The 25,110-nt window shown below is 40.2% G+C and overlaps 1 long non-coding RNA gene and 1 other non-coding gene across 2 annotated transcripts; both read right to left on the reverse strand.

Annotated features, from left to right (window-relative positions):
* Positions 1-323: 323 nt before the first annotated feature.
* On the reverse strand, positions 324-430 carry LOC121712389. Its single transcript, XR_006032606.1, has one exon. It is a non-coding gene; the product is annotated as a U6 spliceosomal RNA (small nuclear RNA).
* A 932-nt stretch (positions 431-1,362) lies between these two features.
* LOC121711976 lies at positions 1,363-23,299 on the reverse strand. The gene is made up of 6 exons (XR_006032491.1): positions 23,063-23,299; positions 22,561-22,627; positions 20,069-20,157; positions 9,823-9,951; positions 3,824-3,881; positions 1,363-2,232 (listed from the first exon to the last, which is right to left on the reverse strand). It is a non-coding gene; the product is annotated as an uncharacterized LOC121711976 (long non-coding RNA).
* Positions 23,300-25,110: the final 1,811 nt, after the last annotated feature.

The raw sequence follows: 25,110 nt of genomic DNA on the forward strand, positions 1-25,110 counted from the left end.
TGTGATTTCACTGCAGTTTGATGTATTTCTACAGAGAAGAATGTGATTTCACTGTGGTATTTTGGTGTAATGAAATGTCAAGTGCGCCCTCTGGCGGTTGTTTGATGTATTTTTACAGAGAAGAATGTGATTTCACTGCAGTTTGATGTATTTCTACAGAGAAGAATGTGATTTCACTGTGGTATTTTGGTGTACTGCAATGACTAGTAATAAAATGATGTGGTCAAGTGTGCCCTCTGGTGGTTGTTTGGTGTATTGGAAAAATGTGATATCACTAAAATTTCGTTTTTTGCTAATTCTATTGTTCATAACAGTTAAAATATCAAAATATGGAACGCTTCACGAATTTGCGTGTCATCCTTGCGCAGGGGCCATGCTAATCTTCTCTGTATCGTTCCAATTTTAGTATATGTGCTGCCGAAGCGAGCACAAACTAAGAACATGTTCGGGATGTTTTTAAACCCGAAATGGCGAACGTCTCGTGCATGACGGTGTTCTTTTACGTTCCGGCGCAAGCACACTAAATGCGCGCATCCACGACCCCAGCAAATGCAACTCTAACCGTGACTATTTCTTGCTAATCTACATGTTTATCTAATCTAATCTAATTTGTTTAAAATGTTTTAGCTAACTCTTATCATTTTTATACACGCTGTAAATATCCACTTGGGACTTCCACCGCATTGCATTGTGGGTAACACCCGAGGTCCATCGTCGGAGTCCAACCATTGGTCCATGTGCAAATACTATTATCCTGTTCTTTCTCTCGTTTTACCTTTCCTATTCATGTCGATCCATTCCATATGTAGAATCCAACGATGTGTAGTCCTCAATGCCGACGTTCCTTACCTTCGGCCAGATATTTTTTGTGAAGGTCGTCGCTCCTCCTTCAGCTCGGCAGGCGACCGCCAGATGGCGTTGTTATTCCAACTTATCCACGGCCGTTTACCTCTTGAACCTCATACGTGGTTGCCAAACTAAACATGCTCAAAACTCTCCACCTTACTGCACAAGTCACTCAACTAATCTCACACAAAACTACTCGCAACTTTACTCATTTCGTTAACTAAGTACATCGTCACTTTATATATTCATTCACACTAACATTGTCACTGCCATTACTCACATTCTCCACAAGATGGCGCATGTGTATACCATGCAAATCATACCTACATAGACCACTTGGCATTTGTAGTCACACAAACTGTACTTACATGCTAGTCTATACATTTTTTTCATACTTAAGTTTATGTCTCTACTAAAATAAATTACATTTAACAAACCATTGTTATAAATGACATCTAATCTAATCATACGACTTACTTCTGAAAAAAGCATTTGTGCACTGGGCATTTTAACTACAGATACACTACATTTAACAATTTTCAGAGTTATTGCCTAAATATATAAGCATGCAGCTACTACTGTTGTGCCACTGAGTGTACAGCTACAAAGGTTTGGCAACACAATTCAAAATAGCATGTTTACAAAATAAGCTAATGTGTATCACAGGAATTTCACTGCCAGTTAACAAAAAATGAAGACACACACCACATTATTTATTAGCACACATGCACAAATATCAGTCATGGTACAAACAAGAATAACAATACATTCATGCAAGAAAAACAAATGTTTCAGTAAATGAATTCTCACAAAAAAATACCAATGTAAAATATACAATAGTGTTCATTGGACAAAATGCAATGACTTAACCAAATACAATTAAATAAAAACTTGTTTGAATTTTCTTAATGTCATTTCTAACTGATGAGGGAGCATAGTGTAATTTGTGATGACAGCTAAATAACCAGGCTGGGGGTGGATCTGCCTAACACATTTACAAACCAACACAGTGCTACAGTATCAAAGACAGGACTGGGGGACTGTGTGTAGCTTCTCGGAGGGACCATGTCTCGTCAACGGCATCGATTCAACTCCATCTGGAAAGTCTGCCTGTCCCAGTGTCTTCACACGGCTTGGAGGTGAATCCATGACGAGGGTCTGCGCCAACGTCTCCTTTTGGCGAGGCGCCGAAGTGTTTCGTCATGACCTCATTCACTCATCTGTGTGAAGAACAAAACACACACACACAAAACATTCCCAGTCTTTGTTGTCTGGCCGTCTTCACAAGGCCTTGAGGGGCAGCCATGACTGAGCAACTTGTCTTGTCTCCCTTTTCTCCTCATGAAATTATGAAGAATGCACTTCATCTTAACCTCCTGCACGCCACTGTGAACACACACACAAAACATTGCCACCATCACATTAACATATCAGAGCCTAATTAAGGTCTCCCAGCCACTGCCATTGATCCAACTCAAAATGTCCCCCTCACGCACACACTTCCACCTTAACAACATATCTGGGCCTATTTCAGGTCTCCCTCCCAGTGATTGACAACAAAACAAAACCACATACACACTAAAAAACATACTTCCACCATAACATTAACATATCTAGGCCTACTATAGTATCATCCAGTCATTGACTCCATGGCTCCATGACATGTCGAACACTGTTAATGCAATTTATGACATTTCACATCATGCAACTCATGACTCCACCAGGACTGACAAACAGAAATTGTAAGCCTCATGCAGGAGCCTAACAATAATAATAATAATAATAATAATAATAATAATAATAATAAAAAACATGTCATCATGTTTAAGTGTTAAGTAGTTAAGATTACACCCATTTCCCAGGAAGTACTTGATCGTTGTGCCTCCTGCTGTGTACTGCAAGCCTACTTACCAACTCTACATGCTCCTGCTGTGTACTGGAGGCCTACATGCTACAGCTTTGGAAACAGCTTACACTTACATGCGGCACAAAGACGAGAAGAACTAAGAGAAAGCTATACGTGTGCCCACCATAGTGATGCGCAATTACATTTTAATTTTACTTAAAGCAACACCAAAGAGTTTTTTTATACCTTAAAATAATGTTTCCAAAATTGTTTCAGTGGTTCATCAACTTGTAACATAACAGCACTTCTGCATTCGCTTCGCAGCCCTCTATCGGCTATAATCGCGCTATGTAAGTTTGTCAGATCGGGTAGCGGATCTGTAGTTCAATGGAATGAGACATAAGAAACTACAAATTTGACTTGCGTTTGATGTCGCAATACATCGTACTATCATAAATCATGCAACATATTCTATCTTTACTGTGGACATTGCCATTTGCAAAGCCGGTGCTGGATAAAAATATAGCGTGCGTGCGACAGAGGGAAAGTTCTTTGGTGTTGCTTTAGCTTAATTATGCATACACAAAAGAACAGTTAACCTTAACACATTCTAACACAGAACTTTAGCTGCTAGCCCAGAACAGTTAACCTTAAAGGCAGGTGTTTTAGCTTAATATGCAAGTTCATTAGCTTAATTTGCCTTCATTTAACAACTTCAGAATCATTGGAATTGTTATATGACTTTTTTCGGGTTGAATGGTGGCCGTCTCGCTTCCCCCTAGCGCCTGTGAGCGGAAAAGCCACCCCTGCAACTGTGCTCTGATCAGTGTCAGGCAGTATAACAAATTGCTTTACTGCATTCAAAAATACACATACACGCCAGGCACAGGCTAGAAAAAGGTAGCGATGGAGTTTCTCAGACATTCGTCATGACAGAGCCAGCGAAAAAGAAGCAAAAACCGAGAAAACAGTAAGGAAATTGCCAATACTGCATAGTTTACCTTTAACACATTCTAACACAGAACTTTAGTGGTAATGGAGTTCTAGCAGCTAGAGTTGAGTGCTGGGTTGCATACCATCACCGGCCTTAGCTAGTGAAACCAGCTTAATTGATTACAGACCATTACTTACTTTCCTTCTCATGTAGCGTTCTCCTGTTGGGACATGCAACATCGGCTTTTGGCAAGCACTACAGGAACATAAATCAACAATGGATTAACACAACCATTGTTGCACAGCACAAACACTACTAATTTGTTCAATTATGTATACAGACATGCATTGAGACCCAAAACAGACCACCTAGATCAGTGGTCCCCAAACTTTTGCCTGGCTCTAAGAGAGGGCCAGAGACTGGGAGTATATTAGTAACCATAAATAGCTTAGTGCTGTGAACAACAGCAGTCTACCTTAGTTGAATATTCCATTACATTTAAATCATAGGCTACTGCAATTTAATATCATTGTTAGCTGTGTTTATATTGCAATCATGCCATATCAGTGTAAAATGTAGCTCAAATGAAATAATACTAATAAAAAATGGCATTCCCAAAAGTATTAGCAGGGAGTCCCAAAAGTGTATTTTATTCAAAATGTGTGAACTCTGAGTCTTTGCATACACAGCTCAAGTTGTGAACAAGCAATATCCTACAAATAATTTGAAGTTCTCAAACTATGAGAGTTCTATGAAGTGCTGGCAAAAACATCTGAAATGACCACTTTCATTCACCTGATGAGAACTTTGAATTTGTATGAACATTTGAACGAGTGAATAAAATATAGAAAAAAATATCCCAGCAAGTTCCAGAAATATGACTTGAATAGAAGTTAGTTAGTTTTTAACAATTAATTGATAAACTTGTAAAATACTTTGAGCACTGATGCAGTCAGCATAGGCCTCTTACATTGTTTGCAGGTAGGTCTACATTTCATTCCGTTTTCGATGGCAAACGCGAAACAGCGCCAAAACAACCACCAGTGGACAAAAAGAGTATTACACATGTACTGTTAAGACTCGCCATAGAGAATGAATGGGGGAAATTACGGAGGTTATAGTTTGACGATGTCTTACTCCCATGCGGGCCAGATGCTATATACCACGGACATGTTTTGGGGGGCCACCCAAAATGAAGTGGCGGGCCGTAGTTTGGGGACCACTGACCTAGATGGACCACATGACTATTCCAGAACTCCACCGTTACCATAGCAGGCTTTGTTTTGGGTAGCAAAACATTGCATCTGCCTGAGAAACAATCAACAATGGATTAACATGCACAACACCAACAGCACTCATCCCCAACATGCACAAAGGTCCTCCATCATGCACATATTTTGTATCTATTGCCAATCTGTTTTTTATATTTGCAAACAATCATACATTGGAATTTTTATTCTTGCACTGGTATTGCATGGTTATCTTTTATGGTAATCCCCATTGCATAAAACTAGCTCCATTAACTAATACATTTCCCATAGCATACCATTGCACTGTCTTTACTGGTACCTACTGCACTGTAACAGCTCTACTGGATAGAATATCACTATACTATTGTATTTTAATTATTGTACTCACTTTTGTTTGAATATGAGTTACTGGGCCTAAATAAGGAGGCAATACATATAAAGAAAGGCATGCTTAAAGTGCTAACACCACAAAAACAACTCACCGTTGATATTTGCTTGAGAGTGATGGCGCAGGATAACCTTCACGAGCTGCGCGTCTCAGGAATTGCTAAGGCTGCAACCACGAGTAAGCTAGAGCTACAGCAAGAGCGATACGCGGTTCAAATTTGATGTGGAGGTATGCGGTAGAACATACGTTGCTACCCCGTAATCTCACTTCACAGTACACCCCCCCTCCCCCCACCCCCCTCCGGTTTGCATCAGGTTCTCAAACAGACACAACCTTCAGTGATCGAAGGCAAGTACTGCGGGATCAGTAATAGAAAGCAGTTGTACGTTAATTTTAAAGGAACCGTATGTAAGAAATGTAATTCAAGTAATCATAAAATGGCCCTGATTTGTCACTAGACATTAGGAAATCACGCTAATTTCAAATACTTATATCACTGACAACCGTAGTCCAGCCAGGATATCGTCATTTAAAAAAGTGAAGTTGCAGCCCTCAACTGATGTTGATGTTTACATATTTGTGTTTTAGCCTGATCTGCCACCCTCCACCTATCTAGTAATCACTAAGTCAGTAGTGTTTCGGCATCTGGGTTGCCAGCTCTGCTCTAGTTACCACATCTGCGGTGTACACTGCTCTACAGTATTTTGAAAGTGATTGTAGTACCAGTTTTGGCCAAAATCCTACATACGGTTCCTTTAAATAAATAAAATGCTCATCAGATAGACTCGTAACCCTTCAATCCTGCTCTTCCTCCTCTCTTCTAATCAGTTCAACTAATTGGGAAAAAGAGGAGCAAAAGGAGACTAGTGGGGATGCGGAGCAGGGGCTTATGGGAAATAGGCCAAGTGGGGTGCCAGTAACAGGACTAAAAACAGTGCGACGCAAAACACAAAGGGGGCGAATTTCACAGCGTATTTTGCCAACAGTGCATGCGCACTGTGGCCAGAGCTAAGTTAGACGAGCAAAGTGGGCAGTCAGGCCGAATTAATAAAAGATAGATAACTATCAGAATTGAACACTGGCTGCATGAGATTGGTTTATTCAATTTCACTTCACCGGAGAGGTCTTGCCCATTTCAGTGTCCCCACCTTGACGTTGCGTCCCGCTACCTACATCACCGCCGAACTCGGGCCCACAGAGGGGTATGGGCATGTAGGTGCAGCGCTAACACCACCATAAGACAATCGGATGGCCCAAGTTCAAATCACTGAACCCACCGCTGTGAGAGTCAGTGTTGCTTTGGATAAAAGACTCAAATGAATACCGGTCACCAGGGCTCAAAATGAACACCAACGAGGAACAACAGATGATAAAAGTTTGAATTGACCTGAGCGTACCGGTGGCAGAGCTAGACATCGTTCATCTGAGGAGCGCAACGGTCGGGAAGTAGCATATGCCTGTATGAGGGCATTCAAGTAGGTGGGAGCAAAACCGTTTTGATCACGTCTGATAGCTGACGTGATGGTTGGGCTGATTAACTGAAGTAGGCTCGTAGGTATAGGGTCCAACAAGCATGTGGTAGGACGGCTACAAGTCAGCAGTCTAAATACATCACTCTCGGAGAGAGGTGCGAATTCAGAAAAAGATGTGCCAGCTTCAGTTCCACTTTGTAAAAAATGAGGCAAGGGTATCGGCAGTAAGGCTGGACGGAGGAGGCGGCAGCTGAGGGTTGAGTGGCGATTTGAAGGTTGAGAAAAGTTGAGTGTTTGTGACACTTTTGATTTCGTCATTGTAGAAGGCCGTCTTAGCAGCAGTGATGCTGGCCGAGAAGGAGGATGAGTGTCTGGTAGTTTGTGAGGTCATCAGTTATTTCTCTCTGCGGCTCTGAGGTTGGTGCACTGCGATCCGAGAGCATCATTTAGCCATTGATGAGTGTTTTGATCGGGCTGGCCTTGTAGTAAGAGGGCACAGTTCGTCCAGACACAAGCTCAGTGTGGAGCAGAGGTAAGACTGAAAGTGCCGAGTGGAGGTAGACCGGAGGCGACCACAGAGAAGTGAGTTGGAGACAGGTGATGTTGAGGTGGAACGTGACCATTGGCTGAGGAGGTTGTTCTGTCAGGCTGACGTTTAAACGGATGAAGAAGTTGTCGGAAAGATGGAGGCGTCACCATGAGGGTGTTTGTGGTGCTCTTTGCCAGCTTTGTGAGTAGGTGGGCTGCGAACCAGTTCGAGGCCAAGAGAGTGGATCAGGGTGATTGAAGCCCCAGGTTCAGTGGACTTTAAGTGGATGTTCATATCGCCAAGGACGAATAGCGCGGACAGTCATGCTCAGGGACTGAGGACAGCAGTGTCCAGCTCATCCAGAAAGCCGCCTAGTTGGCCTGGTGGGTGGTAAATGAACAGCACAGAGTTTCGCCAGGCGGTCACTGATAGCATGGTATTCGAATGAGACATATTATTAAGGTATAGGCCTATGGCTACTTGCCAAAACGAGAAGAGGGAACTTCACAAGTCTTACCTTTATTTGGTTACCCTTGCATGCATCTGCTGGGAAAACAAACATATCGCCACAAAAGTCAGAACTTAAAAACTTTCAGATGCTGCATAGAAACATAGCCTATTTGTTGCTTACTTTCAATGAAAGCGAATGAACTCACAGAATATGAAAGATGTGATTCATAGCTCAAAATCCATTGCCACTGATATTTTTTGCAGCTGTCATTATAGCGAAGATCCTTGATTCAACCCGGTCACATAGGCTACAACAAAATGATCGAACCTCCGAACATTGGGCCCCTTCATTTGAATGGAATTTGCAGCGGAACTTGAAATCTTCTGCAGCGTTCTGGAAAGCTGTATAATAGGCTACTTCCAAAATAGTTATGAAAAGCATCGTTTCAGCCTAGTTCTGTAGGCTACACAATCATGGGGAAGACTACTGACTTGACAGTTGTCCAAAAGACGACCATTGACATCTTGCACAAGGAGGGCAAGACACAAAAGGTCATTGCTAAGGAGGCTGGCTGTTCACAGAGCTCTGTGTCCAAGCACATTAATAGAGAGGTTAAGGGAAGGAAGATGTGGTAGAAAAAAAAAAAAAAAGTGTACAAGCAAGAGAGATAACCGCACCCTGGAGAGGATTGTGAAACAAAACCCATTCAAAAATGTGGGGCAGATTCACAAAGTCGACTGCAGCTGGAGTCGGTGCTTCAAGAACCACCACGCAGACGTATGCAAGACATGGGTTTCAGCTATCGCATTTCTTTGTGATAAGCTACTCTTGAACAAGAAACAGCATTAGAAGTGTCTTGCCTGGGTTAAAGACAAAAAGTACTGGACTGCTGCTGAGCGGTCCAAAGTTATGTTCTCTGATGAAAGTAAGTTTTGCATTTCCTTTGTAAATCAAGGTCCCAGAGTCTGGAGGAAGAGAGGAGAGGCATAGCATCCACATTGCTTCAAGTCCAGTGTGAAGTTTCCACAGTCAGTGATGGTTTGGGGTGCCATGTCATCTGCTGGTGTTTACATCATCTGTAAACTGTTTTCTGAGGTCCAGGGTCAACACAGCCATCTACCAGGAAGTTTTAGAGCACTTCATGCTTCCTGCTGCTGACCAACTTTATGGAGATGCAGATTTCATTTTCCAACAGGACTTGGCACCTGCACACAGTGCCAAAGCTACCAGTACCTGGTTTAAGGAGCATGGTATCCCCGTTCTTAATTGGCCAGCAAACTCGCCTGACCTTAACCTCAAAGAAAATCTATGGGAGTATTGTGAAGAGGAAGATGCAATACGCCAGAACCAACAATGCAGAAGAGCTGAAGGCCATTAGCAACCTGGGCTCTCATAACACCTGAGCAGTGCCAGACTGATCAACTCCATGCCACGTCGCATTGCTGCAATAATTCAGGCAAAAGGAGCCCCAATTAAGCATAGAGTGCTGTACATGCTCATATTTTTCATGTTCATACTTTTCAGTTGGCCAACATTTCTAAAAAAAAACATTTTTTCTATCTTAAGTAATATTCGAATTTTCTGATACTGATTTTGGGATTTTCATTAGTTGTCAGTTATAATAATCAAATGAAATCATAATCAAAATGAAAAGAAATAAACATTTGAAATATATCAGTCTGTGTGTTATGAATTAATATAATATACATATTTCACTTTTTGATATTCTAGCACCTGTATATAATTTTAAACAAAAAAAGGAGATTTAATATAAATACTCTTCAAACTAACCACAACAATCACTTGAAACTAATGGTGTGTTAAGACAACATGGAGCAGAACCCACCTGAAAAAATTGAGGGACCATCTTCCAATTGGATTTTCTTCATGGACCATCTTCTTCGTAAAAGGAAAAGGACAGGCACCTACCTCCGAACACCTACCAGAGGGATGCCATCTGGCTCGAAGCCACGCTCGTCACGTTCACTGTATTGTTCCAAAGGCGGTTCCACTTGCGGAGTTGCCACTGCACACTGAACTGAAGCATGACCTGCTACACCACCATGTTTACTGGTGTATGCATGCTCAACCACTTACTGTGCTTACCTGTACCACTGGCTTGCCTTCAGTCTAAAGCCCAGGCCGGATTTGAGAAGCTGCAAATGACCATGTTGTATTGCCTCCCACAGCCACTCACACCAGAATCCATTTCCTCCGTCATTAGTTCATCAAAACCTACAAGGAAGAGATCAATGATGTGGTCACATGACGAACCTTATGTCTTGGCAACAAGTACATGATCAAATTAAACTAATTCACCTCCACACCAGTCTGAGCGCTGTGCGCGCCCCTGCTGGTTAATGTGCTTTCCTCAATCTGTACCCTCCCCCCACCTTCACCGCTTTGATATGAAAAATGTCGGAGGCAGGTGAGTCCTCCGAATCAAGTCCGAGAATTAGCACTAGACCAAAAGCATCCAAAGTATGGTAGTGTAGTATTTCAGGCCAACTGGTAACAAACTACACTTTACTTTCACTATGCACTATACTTTCTTGCGCTCTTACATGCTTGCACTTAGATCAGTTATAGAACTTTGAATTTCAGTTGGAGGTGCATTGTTAAATAAACCCATTCATTCAGTCACCCTTTTATTTTGTCATTCTGCTTGTCATTTTGGTAGAGTTGCAAGTTTAAGACACAGTTAAGTTTATTCTAAAACAGTCAGACAAGACTTATTTTCATGGATGTCAACACCAAACATGTTGGAATATAATGGAAAATTACACTTTGGACAGTGTAATGAGTTTACTTGAGTTTTCTTTTTTTGCCATCTTGGCTGTAATGGACTCTTCAGTTAAGCCTACAAACGTCTGTTACTAATGACATGGAGCAGCTTTAAAGGGGAACTTGGCAACTATTTCAACGTAATAAACCCGTTTAGAAATCATTTGGATGGTTAAATGACCTGTTCCAGTGAAAATGGTGACTTTCCCCGCTGCGCCTAGCGTCCCCAGACGGAAAACCAACCTTGCAACATTGAGACTATCGTCCCAGAAAGAGAAGTGAGAAACAAGAAACTCGTTTTAAATCGTGTGTCTTACCTTGTAACATCCACATAGTTCTGCCAAACTTATGCTAACCGTTCGCTAGCTTGTAAACAAATCCATGTGCTTTATCGTTACCTTTTCCCACAGTTTGAAATATCATAATGCACAATTTCTCCAGCAGAGGGGGAAATCCTGCCAAGTTTCCCTTTAAACTGGGTTCTTGAAAACTGAAAACGGTTAAGACACTGACAAACAAACAAAACAAAAGACTGATACAAAAGAAAAACAAACACCGGGACAATGCCCACTAGTTTCTATGCCTACCTCAGAGGTCTTTCAGCAGGACCCCACACAACCGAGGAGGAATCTTAACTCCTAACTGCGCTACGCAGACACAATTTAAAACACTGGTCTAAACCATACATAGCAACAAATCAATTAATTTAAATGCACCACATTTTGGTTAACACGACATGGGCAATACACATTACTAACAATCGTTCATGTTCTTTCCATACAATGCCATAATATACCTCACTAAGCAACAAATATATTACCACTCTAAACACCCCTGCGCCAATAAGCGCTCCCACGTCTGGGCGCAAAAGATATGCAGAAAAGTGTCTCTTGCCCAATACCCCAGTTTGCTGCCCTGTACCCAAAAGGCTACTGAAGCACCGAGAACTGGCAAGTACATACACACAATCATACTTCCATTTCCCACAAGCATTTCCATTTCCCAGCTAGTAAGCATTTGTGTCATCATGCACGCTTTTAGAGAACGCTTACATTACCGATAACAGATTACACTTCAACCTCTATACCGCGGCTTTGATTCCCTGTATGCTTTCTATGTAGTTAGTTAAAATAATTTACATCAGGATTTCGAAAACATTCAGTGTCAGAGTTAATAAAATAAAGCCCCGCACAAGTAAGAACACTTCAGTATTCTAACATTAGCTTAGAGATCCGGCTTGATTGCATAACTTACTTAGTTTAGTCTCCCCAATGTACTATGTTGCGATAAGCCTTTAGCAGAGTTAACTTGAATGCACCAGTTTTAACAAATAACTAACGTTTTGTTAAACGTATGCAGAGGAGGGGCAGCGGGCTACAAGAGAGAGCGGGGGGGGGGCAAGGAAAGGCTGCATTTGTAAAAAGTGCAGCTTAATGACAGGATTTTATCTCATTTAAATAGTACAACATAGAACATTATTGTGTGGTAGCCAGTTTTGATTTTGTGGCGCCCCACATTCTGAATTGCATCCACATATTGTCACACACACACACACACAATAAGATCCTCATTTATCACCAACTTCATTTACCACCAGCTGAACGCCATAACATCATGTTAACATGGGATCTGTACAATAAGCAGTAAAATAAACTTTCTTCTCATCTATCAAATAAGCTACAATCAGCAAAAAAGGTAACAATCGATATTATAGCTATGACTCTGTGCTTTCACACACACCATGAGACACTGGGCGAAATAAGCTTAGACAGGAATCAAGGGGATATACTGACCATTTTTTTATCACACACAGCTTGTCAGGAGCATCTTTGATCATGTCCTGAGTTTAAGAATCAGTGAGAATATTGATAACTTATTTTGACTCCTGACTTGCTGATCAGATATCAGGGGTATGTATACCCAAATCACAAGTCACACACACAGTTTCTGGATATCTTGGGGTAGGCCCATCACCTTTGAATAGGCCATCATATTAGATATCCGCCTAGGCCCAGGATCTGCCTAATTAACAGTCACGCATGCCCTACCACTATGTACCATAAAACATCACTGATCGGCTACTTGCCGTTTGATTTCTATGACATTTCTATGAAATTTCAAGACATTCAAAAAAAGACTATTTAAAGACTCCTTTGTTTAGGCCTAGGCTAGCCTACTTATCTTATTATTTTGGTTATTGTCAAATTTCATTGATATAATTTAGATTTTACAGCTATTGTAGGCCTAGCCTACTAGACGTATGTATATGTGTGTGGTCTGTTGGAGGAATAAAGTCCACATTTTAAATTCTCTACTTTCATCTTCCCCAATGCTGTCCGCCAAAACTAATTCGGTTCATCTGGAGTTCCATGTTAAACATCTATAATTTCATAGTTTTAGCATTACAAGCAATGGCTTTCTTGTGGCCCAACAAGGGATCAATCTTACATGTTTTCACCGGTCCAAAACTTGGGTCAATATAACTGATAAACCAATGATGATTTGATGGGGAAAAAAGGCGTCAGATTCACTATGAAATCAATAAAGACATGCTCCGCAAGTTTTCTCAAATATAATCAGTAGAAGTACAAATAACTCTCGCATACTATTTTCAACTGTGGAGAAGTTAACAACCCCCCACCCTCACAATTGACCATTCGCAAAAGCCACGCCCCCTAGTTATTGTTACTACGCCAGTCAAACTCAGACCGGAGTTGTCTAGAAATTCAATGGTACAGTAGCTGTTAAGATTTTGCAAGATTTTTGTATGCAAATTAGCTATACTTAAATACATTATGCCCTGTTTGCCCATGTTAACAAACAATTTCAAAAAACTTAATACATTTTTTGTTTGTCTTGATGCAAGTAATCAACTCAGTAATTTTCATGGTAATATGTGAAGGTTATTCTTTTCCCCCCTATTCGCGTGAGAAAAATACTGTATAGGCACATGAATAGGTTCTTCTGTTTCAAATTTGACATCAGTCTTAGAAAGAGCTCAAATGACTGACCCCATTTTGGCAGAGGGTATACCTATGCTATATACTTTATACCAAGAAACAACCCCCCAACAACATGCCCAGAACCAATTTGAACATCAGAAGTCACCAAAGTTTTCCATCAAACTCTGTCCACTCCAGCACACATGCAATATGAATTCAATGTTACCAAATGTTCTTTCTCTTACATTACATAGATGGTGACACCATAAGGAACAGTAATAAACCATGAACCCAACTTCCCTCCATAAACATAATCATAAACATAAACCATAAACCCAACTCCCCTCCATCCACAACAGATACCATAAATGCTGTACAAACAAAGCCAAATGTCAAGGATGCCACCCACCCAATCCATGGTCTTTTCAGTCTACTCCCATCTGGCAGGCGATACAGGAGTCTGCGCTCCCACATCAGCAGGCTCAGGTACAGCTTATTTCCAGAGGCTGTAACACTTCTGAACAAAACTACACCTCCAGTCTAGCATTTGCACTTTATCTGTTGCTAGCTACCCGTTTACTTTTTACTACTGCACTGTTTACCGGTTTACATTGATTGCATTGCACTGTTTACCCGTTTACATTTACTACACTGTTTCACCTATGCCCTTGCTTAGTAATATAGAATGTCTATTTATACTCTACAAATACATATATATACACTCTACTTATCTCTGTAGACATGTCATCTGGAAAACTTCTATTTATCCAGCTATACACTGTGCAACAACCTCTTAGTTCATATTCTCAGCTGGCATAGCAGCTGCAGGGGACAATTATTTGATGACCGTTGTATGATATTCGCAGGGTCCCTGCAATAGAAATGGTACTGCCAGTAAGCCTATGTGATTCTCTATTCCTGTATTGACAAGTAATAGAAGACAAGTGCATCGAGCTTACAGGGTAAACCAGTCAAATCTCCTACCCGTACCACAAGCACTTCAGATTTCCCCCGTGGATAATATTTCCCCAACACTTACAGCAACACTAGCACTCCTAAACACCAGATCTCTTTCAAATAAATAATTCTTACACAACCTTAATTACTCTTACTTTTAACTGAGACATGGTTAGATCAAGCAAACAGTGCTGCTACTCATTGAATCAGCTCCCCCAAACTTCAGTCTCTTGAGTGCTACCAGAGCGAATAAGAGGTGGGGGGGATGGCCACAATTTTCAAGACGTCTTTTCAGTGCAATCAGTCGTCATTCGGTGACTTCACTTCATTTGAATATCTGTGTGCACGCATTAAGTCTTCTCCTCAGATTTTATTACTGACAATTTACAGGGCTCCAAAACATTCAGCTAAAGTCTTTCTTGAAGAGTTAGGTGAACTGCTATCAGTCATTTGCATAGAGTTTGAATGTCTTATTATATCAGGGGATGTAAACTTGCATGTGGATAATCCTAAAAAACAATTATGCCAAGGAATTAATTGCACTAATCGATACTTTCTCCCTAACAGCATGTACAGGTGCCAACACACACTCTCGGCCATACCCTCGACTTTGTTATCACAAAGGGTCTCGATGTCTCTACAGCTGTTAAAGACCTGGCCTTATCTGATGATTTCCGCGTGTTCTTTGATGTGTCTGTCCCCACACACTCAGAACAGATCTATGATGGTAAAAAGAAGGATCATAAATGATCAGACAAGTGCGCTCTTTGAGCAAGCACTTTCACAGACGTCAAGTCAACTGTCAGACTCGGTAGAAGACTTATTTGATCACTTTAATGCAAAAATGGCAAACATTATGGATGACATTGCTCCATTACATTTCAAGAAAGTTAAGGACAAACAGAAAGCACCATGGAAGCAAAATCCAGCAGTTAAACTCCTAAAAAGAGTGTAGGAAGACCAAAAGAAAACGGCGTAAATACAAATTACAGATCCACTATGAAATCCATAAAGAGATGCTACGCACATATAACTCCGAAATACGCAAAGAAAGACAGCCTTTCTTTTCTAACATCGGTAGAAGTTCAAATAACTCAAATAACACAATAACACTACGTTAACAAATCCCCCCTCACAATTAGCGCCTGAACTTCTCTCAACTAATAAATGCAATGCGTTCATCTTTTTTCAAAGGTAAAATTGACAAAATCAGACTCAACATATCTGCTCAATTACTAATTCAACATCCGGAACTTCCAGCTGCAAATAGAATGGATCTTAACTTAATGTCAGAATTCAGCTTGATAGACCACGACACACTTGAAAAAACGGTACAGAATCTCAGCTCTTCCTCATGTGGCTTAGACATTTTGCAAGACAATTTCTTTAAAACTGTTTTTCACCTTATATCAGCAGATGTCCTTTGCATGGTAAATTCATCACTGCTGTCTGGCATTTTTCCTAAGTCACTTAAAACAGCTGTTGTAAAGCCACCTTCTCCTCTCGGGGAGATGCTAGTCTGGTACAGCATAGTTCATTTTCTATAATAAAAAAAAAAAAAAAAAGTCAAGCCAATCAACAACGAGAGGGGATGACAGTCAAAACTGACTGTGGTAAATGGTGGAAGCAATGCCTGCAAGACTACAAACATCAAAAATTGTAGTTGGAAAAATGCAGAAATGTATTTACAGCAAAAGCAGGCTCGCATACAATGTTTCCTGACTACCTATTCTGTTCATAGTTTTAGTCAGGTAGAACTTTGTGGAATTTGGGCATAAGTGTGACATAAGGTACTAATGCAATTTTGTGTCTTCCTACAACAAGAGAATAATGCAGCGGAACACATCAAGCGTGCACGGCTGCAAGTCCTTCTGTGGAGAGCTGCTGACAAAAAAACACCTCCAGTGTGTACTGATGATGTATCTGTTTGGTTTGGAAAATAGAGGATGGAATTCCTGTGCCTGTTCATGGCAACACTGACATTGCTACCAAAACAGGTCTACAGCTTATTGCTTGTGAATGCAAGGCAGTGCCAGCATGCTCCAGGGCCTCTTGCAGCTGTCAGTCAGATGGACTACCATGCACCACCTACTGCCATTGCAAAGGTGGTGAACAGTGTGCAAATAAAAATTCGAAGATGGCTACACTTTCAGTAAAGGATACTGATGACAGCGAGGGAGAAATGTCTGATTGAATGAATGTTTTTTGGAGGAGACATTTGATGTTTGTGATGTGTACAAGGCCAGCCTGGCAACATGTTCTGTATATAGTTGCTTTCAGAATCTGTGAGAAAGTTCTACTTTTTTCCTTATAACTTTGTCTATTTGATTAATTGTTGAGGGTTGATACAATTTGTTGCTCAGCCTACCATTTCAGCGGTGTGACCTTACCAGGCTTTACAGTTATTATGTTCTCTGGAGGGACTTGAAATCATTTTAGCATGTTTTTATTGACAACATTGATTTCTGTTTGAGAAGAGCTTTCATTTGATACCATACATGATGGGTTTAAACAGTAATGTGGATCTAGTTATTTTTTTATGGTCAAAAAAGAGGGCGTGGCAAATTATGTCATTTAAAAAAAAAAAATGCTCAAGGATGCCATAAACTATCAATTTATGCAAAAAAATTGCATTAGTACCTTATGGCACACCTATCCTGTGGTTCTACCTGACTATTTGCAAAGTTTAGGCGACTCTGATCAATGTAATTGACCAATGATTTCAAAATTGATATTTCTACACCCGTCACCATGTTTACGTTGTAAAGGACTCCCAATCATGAATGAGTTTGGCTTACCAGGCAAGCTATATACCCCTTAAAAGATGAAATAAACAAGTCATGTTTTCATATCATAAGACCCTTACAATGGTGCCACCTTATATTTAAGTCATTTGTTCATATTTGGAGGGATTTCTCTTCTTTAAATTCCGCACATGCACTCATTTTGAGCCCACTGTTATCTTGGAGCACAAGGCCATCATTGGTGGCTTCAAGCGCATTTACAAATAATGATTTTAGACCTGTGGCCATGAGATCGATAATAATGAAAGTTGGAGCGTATAATGGTGGGCATTTTAAAGCATGAAGCAAAACATCTCCAAGATCCTTACCAATTGGCCAATCAGAACAGCAGGGGCACTGATGATGCTCATCTTAGACTATTAGGCTAAAACATACTGAAAACCCCAAGGCTTATGCCAGACTATTGATCATGGATTTTAGTTCAGCTTTTAACATGATTCTCTCCCAGATTATTTTTAAAAAGCTCAAACGAATAGAGGTGAACGCCTTTGTTATTAAGTGGTACTTTGCTTTCCTTACTGGAAGGCAGCAACAGTAGCCTGGCGAGCCAGACCCACATTAAAATGTAGGGTCTGGGCACTCACCGTTCGCAGTGCTCAGTCCGAGGGGCGGGATAATCAGTAGTCTTTCAAATTCCCTCTGCACGCAATAGGACGCAATAGGATATTTGTTTTCAAGTAGCAGGGAATTCAAGCCAAACCGTTGCAACTCTGCCATCAATCATTATGTTAAGCCCACCAAACGACTCTATACACGATTTCAATGCCTGATTAAGTTTCGATTTCTGGAGCTCACAAACCAACGGAGAGTTGCTAGACTAGCCCTGGCAGCAAATGTAATTTGCTGCCGCTAGGGGCGCGTCTAGATTTCTAGGCTACAGCAACAGGTGAGAGTCAATTACACTCTCTCTAGTATAAAGGCTATAAACATAGGAGCCCCACAGAGTTGTGCAAGTTCTGTTCTTTTTACGTTATATACTAAATGTTGTAGAAATAAGCACAGTGAGCATTATGTAATCATGTTCTCTGATTATACAGCTCTATTGAGCCTTCTATGCGCTCAGACAGACATAACCATCATACAGAGGTACATCGCATAGTGGCATGGTGTGAAGGTCACAACCTTATTTTAAATGTGACAAAGACAAAAGAGATGGTCTTTGATCCCAGGGGCATGAGTGATCATAAGCCTGTGTCCATTAACCCTTGTAAGGTGTTTGGGTCTGTGGGACCCATTTTTAATGTTTGCTATAAGAAAAATGATGCCACTTATTATTTCTTCTAACTAAAACTCATTGGCCCATTTTCTGTGAAGAACATAAAAATTAACTTATGTTCAATGACTGCACACGGTACACCCCCCCCCCCCCCCCTTTCACATAACTATTACATATGAGGTGTTCGGATCTACTGGACCCGAGTGTAATAATTGTAGGTACTATGTACCTTAACTTAAAGGTTGTATCAGCGATTGCAGGCCCAAAAAGGGGCCAAACATAAATAATCACATTCATCTAATCTTTCCTAAAGATCCGCAAGCTTTTCCAACACTTTACTGCAGTGGAAAATTACATATTATACGAATACACTCAAAACGATTTTTACTTTCATCACATTAAGATATGGTTTTAACAAACAAAATTGTGTTTCAAAGGCTCGTCCTTTCATGACAGTCAAGACTTTTGTCTCTTTCTTGTCTACAACAGCATGCAGACAGGCCTACATCTGTTATCATGAGCTACCAACCAGTAGGCTAGCAATGCGGAGATGTGACGTTGGGTGACGCGAGTTGTCATTTTGATAAATTTAACTTCTTGGCAAACGGCACAATATGCACATGCATGGCATTTTAATGCTCTTTCCACTTATAGGGCCTATAATTAAATGGCTAGCATTAAACCATAAAACAGAGCTGAAGTTTGAGACACGACCAAGGCCGTAGCCAGGATTCAAATACCGAGGTCAGGGGTCATTGACATCGTAAAAAGATTTTTTGGGCATGCATGTTTAGAGAAACTGATTGCATAATCACTTGTATTAAACTAGGATATTCAGTGAATTTTGGTAGTTTAAAAAAAAAAAAATACACTTTAGGTAAACAAAATGCATTAATTGCGTTATTATTTTTCAAAATTAATCACAACGATTAACATGTTAATTTTGACAGCAGCAGTGATTTTGTCCACAGCCAAATTCCGTCTAAGGACCTAGCTGATCCAAACAGCAGAACGGTCTGCCTACACCCCTGAATGTGCAAAATCCTACCTAGTGGCTACCAGAGTGGTAGAGAAAAAGGTTTTTTTGGAACTTTTGATCGCGTGGCAGCGACATCAAAGTGTGTCACAACTCTCTTCTATGGCTGTGGTCTCTACACTACACAAATTAATCCTACCTAGTGTCTACAACCCTGAGTGTGCAAATCCTACCTAGTGTCTACAACCCTGAGTGTGCAAATCCTGCCTAGTGTCTACAACCCTGAGTGTGCAAATCCTGCATAGAGTCTACTCCACACACACAAATCTCACTTGAAATACAAGTAATACATTGAAATACATTTTCCCCAACAAGAAGGCACCAGTGTGTACCCAGTGTAGGCAACTTCCCATATACACCCTCACAGCAACTAGTGTACAAGCTCACAGCAACTAGCGTACACACTCACAGCAACTAGCGTACACCCTCACAGCAAATGCTTCTTATAGCAACAAATACTCCAAAATGTCTCGAGCCTGAGCAGCAGAAATATTGACTGACTCGTACTAACTTGCTGAAAAAAAAAAAAAACAGTTTACAAAATGAAACTCTTTGAAGTCCAACTTCAATCTCATTAGTTTCTAAAACAAAAATAATAAACACATAGGCCTACCAGTCAGTTGAGTTCTCTGTTCCACTTGCAAGGCAGGTCATGTAGATGATCCCAAGGCTGAGACGTCTGAAGTTTGGACTCCTCACAACCTATTTATGAAGACGGATTGAGTATGGCCTGGCCAGATAGACATTGGCATGATGGACATTAAAAAAGCATACATTTTAAATTGATGACTAACAAATAGGGATGTGACGCTCAAAACTGACGTCTCAAATCTGTGTTGAGCTTTTGAAGCGCTAAGTTGACATCAAAAATGCTGTTTCTGAGGCAAAACCCAGAAATGCAGAGGAATTGTGGAATGTAGTTCACGCGTCCTGGGCTGGAATACCTGTACACAGGTGCCAGTAGTTGGTCGACTCCATGCAACACAGATGTGAAGCAATTCTCAGAAATAACGGTAATGCAACTAGATATTAGTGCAGTGATTTAAAGTAAAGCAAAATCTTGAGACATTTTTCAGTTTATACAGTAAATGTTTTGAGTTTGTAAAGAAAAATGCAAACACTTTCTGTAAAGGTATAAAACAAACTTTATCAATTTTGGTCATGTTTTGATTTGAAATCGAATGTGCAGTGTTCCCAATGCATTGATATTATGGAATTGACAGCTATTTTAATAATTTTGAGCTTTATTCATTTTTTTAAAACACACTGCTATTATTCTCCACAAACAGGGGAACATTATGACAATGCAAAAATGGCATTTTCCCCAGATTACATTGCACGACTGCAACATAAAAAAAAAATTAAAGATTAGCGCAAAGAGCTGAGAGAAAAGAGCATCAAAAATGCTGTTTCTGAGGCAAGTTTCTCTCATTGACACATTTAACCGGAATTTGGATTACACCTGCTTTTAACAGGCGGAAGTTTTTCACTGCTAGACAGACGTGCACTGTTTTCATACATATGGCCAGAGTCATTCTTAGATATAGCGAAGTACCTAATCAATCACTATTGGCACTTCTCCCCTGTGTTTGCGCTATATTCCCTGGGTACGATAACTGGGTAGCATTATTAGTTTGACTAGTTAGACTAGAAGAATAATCTGTCTTCATCTGTTCCATATTTTGTGTTCAGGCATGTATGTCAAGGCATTCTTGAGATATCGCACTCGGAGTGTTCATTGACTTGACCTCCAACATCAACTCACTTCATCTTTGAGTCCATACAAACACTTGTACCAAATTTGAAGCATATACGTCAAACCGTTCTGGAGATATAATGCGCAAAGCATGAGATATGGCTGTGACTTATTTTGACACACAGGAAACACTTAAACAGGATGTGTAGTTTTAGGGAGCATCAGATTGTATGCATTAGAAGCTGAGACAGTTGAATTCACAGGTGACACCTGTGCCAGTGTTCTAATTAGCCCGGGAACTACTCTGGGAGCTTAACAAGCGCAGCTGGCTTTAGGCCATTATGACATCACAGCCATTCAAGTCTATGGGGGAAGAAATTAGCTTTTTACCATTTTTAATCCCCTATTTCTCAAAAAGTATAAACTTTTAAGAAAATCTGAAAAAGTTACTGTTGTCCAACTCCAGACCTACAAAACGGTTATTTCAACATGTCTGTATGTTAAGCGGTTAGAGTCGCATTAATTCTTGAAAAGGTAAAAAGAAAAAAAAAAAATAATAATAATAATAATAATAATAATAATAAGAAGAAGAAGAAGAAGAAGAAGAAGAAGAAGAAGAAGAAGAAGCCAGGAGATTTCAAGAAAGTGGATTCCATCCACTATAATAAGGTGACAGGCTGATTTTTTTTGTACACTACAGCCCTATTTGCCACACAAAGATATCAAGCATGGCCATGACCAAGCTACGGTTCAAAATTAGGCTGTCATCTTTGTCCAACATGCAAACACCTCCAAAGCCATCACAAATAACTGGTTTGCTAATTCACTGTAGTGATGGTATAAAGTTGACATGAGAATACATCGCCAATCATGTGGTATACTGTACATCGTGCCAAACATGTACATTGCGATCTTGCTGGAGCAAGGTCAGTGTCATGAAGCATTACACACGCGCATGGCGGGGTTTAAAACATTACCTGCAAAGTCCAAGTAGCCTGTTTAACATCCAAAGACAGTAATTGTACTTCAAGAGTTAATAACATTACAGTGACCGGTTTGAGACGGAAACCAAAAATAAATAGGCGGTCAATAGCTAACATTATAGCCTGGAAGTGGGCTATGACCACGGTCCGGTAAACAAGTTCCACTCAACCTAAATTATATCCGTTTCAATTCCCCTTTAAAGCCTCACCCTAACTCACCAACTTTTTAAGTTCACGGCATTAACCATTTCCATCATTTAGACTTACAAAACACGCGAAATATCAGCCGAAGGCAACGTGTTGTCGTCTGGTCCCGAACGTGCCAAACCCCTAACTTTGCAAACACGAATGACTTGTAACTTGTAAGTTAATCAAACTTCAGTTAACACTTTAATCTCTCGGTAAACAATAAACAAAATTACTTACAGTACTCCGTATTCGTTTGCAGGTTCCAGGTCGTGTTGAAAACCAGGGAGTTTCGGCTGGTCGTGACCTTGAATATGGAGATTAACGTTAACGTTAGCCCAAATCCTACGCGTCATCCATTTGCTAAACGCTAGCATTTATTGGCTTGAATAACGACAACACAAACATACTCAGTTATCTTTGATTGCATTCGTTTCTTTACCACATTAATAACAAAATAATTAGAGGGAGTAGCCTACTCCTTTCCATACTAAAATGACAAGTGCGTCATGTGGATGATGCTAGCAAAGATTGCTAGCTCTGCTTCAACCCTATCGGATGTTAGGTTAGCACGAGGACTACCTTAAGTTTGAACTCGTGACCTAATGTTATGTTTTTTTAAAAACAAAAAACTTTTCTCGGATGGACGATACAACAATACATTACTACGACTACTGAATACATTTACAGTACGAGTTAGGTTGCAGGTTGTGAGTCAAGAATTTACAGTAAATTAACTTACCTCCGCTCACACGAAGCAGTCGTTATGGTCGAACTGAACTTTTCCGCTAGCAGGTGAAATAAATGTCCACGTTGACGCCAACCACACAAAGGTTGTTGCTGCTAGGTAGTACTGCTTTAAAATTAAATTGGTTCTCAAGTGTAAGACAACTACCCTATTTAATACTGACATATTAAATACAACGCCCTTGCTCCACATGGCTTTCGCCAGACATCCCTCCTTCTGCAGCAGCTCTCACGTCACGCGTGATGGCCACATGGTCCAAAACCATGCATGATAGTAACCTTCCGCGCCCATGTTTTGCACATTGGTTGTTTTGATATCATTAACTTAATGGTTAGTTAAAGTTAAAAATATGTTTTCAAACGCCAATACCTCGCGTATTCTCTGCTTTCACCAAGATGTCGACGACTTCACTAACCATCATGAAATAAATCTTTCAATGTGCCATTACCATAGATTGAAAAAAAATAGCGCCATTACGTTGTGGTTTCAGCGGATGAATTAAAACTTCACAGTTGAGGTAAAGCAGCAGAGCCTACGTCTCAAATTACAAAGTTTACAAGCTAAACTGCATTGTCATAGATGCAAACAGTGAGAGAGCCAGTTAAAGTTGGCATCCTAATCACCGTTGCCTGACATATGCATAGGCCCTATAATAATAATAATAATAATAATAATAATAATCTATAACCTATTGCAGGGATGGGCAACTTTGATGATAGAGGGCCACACATATTTTATCATCACAGGACCAGATGTGACCATGCGCTTCCACTAATGGGATTTTGGATAATTAGAGCTAGTCTACCATTTTATAGAACAAAATATATGAACAATGCCTGTAATGTTTATTAAACCAACCTGCATTTCCATAGTCAATTGCATTGTTATGCTTCTATGCATAATGAACTTTTAACATAAACAACAAAAAACACATTACTGAGACACTTCTTTATTCAGTGCAATGGGCTCTCAAAAACTGAAAAGTGAGAAGGAGATGGTCTGCACACTGTATATGGGCTCCAAGAAATACTTTATTTACTTAAAAAAGGCAACGTTTCGATCTCAAAAGATCTTCATCAGACGAATTAGACATGGAAGAGATGGCCTATATGACCATTGACCATAGGCCTATTAACCAGGCAGGGTGCACCCATAGGTGGCAAACAGCACAAACATGCAAGGCACTAGGCCCAAATCTCTAATTACATTGAAAGCTGTGCATTTTTACAGAAACAACATTACGCAAAATACATGGAATAGCAATACATATAAAAACAGTTAATTGTATACAACTTGCAATTAGCTATGCCATATCAGGAAAACTGGTTTTACTGGTAACATGGTGGAAAAATCACAAGAAAAGTTTAAGATCAACCGGAGGGAGTTTTCTTTTTCTTTATAATATTGTCAGGTTGCCAATCGGCCTGATCCAATCTGTTTGATTGACGTGTTCCTGACAACCTTCAACTGCTATTTCTGCATATGTGAATGGAATTATTTTTACAATACGAATAATCTTCATTTTTAAAAATACCCGACTACATGTGAATATGGCCTGAATGTCCAAGTTTGTGCACCCAATCTGTATTAGCAGAATATCATCACTGATCCTGTTTGTTCTGGGAGTTGTTGGCTTTAATCCGCATGAACCAAAAATAATTTTTTGGCCTTTTCTCGGTCAAGAAGGCACTGACTTCAATGATGACTCCACATTTCTAATATATAAATTACTTCATTTAATTACACATTCATCTTCCCAACGGTGAAATGCTCCTTTAGGAACCAATAGAGCAATGGGGCAGGGGCGGCTCACCAGTTCCATCCACTTGAAACCAATAGGACGTACTGTAACTAGTGTCTTTTAGTTTAAATGGATATTGGTCTCAAGTGGTTATACAACTGGTCTCAATTGTTCAGCAAACCTGATCCATTATGCAAAACCACATTGTTTTAATACATTGATTTTTATTTGTCAAATACATAGAAATAGCCTACTACTGTAAAGCATATAGTGAAATGGTCTTTTGGATTTTCAACTTTTT

This window comes from Alosa sapidissima, chromosome 6 (genome assembly GCF_018492685.1).
Source record: "Alosa sapidissima isolate fAloSap1 chromosome 6, fAloSap1.pri, whole genome shotgun sequence".
NCBI classification, from domain to species: domain Eukaryota; kingdom Metazoa; phylum Chordata; class Actinopteri; order Clupeiformes; family Clupeidae; genus Alosa; species Alosa sapidissima.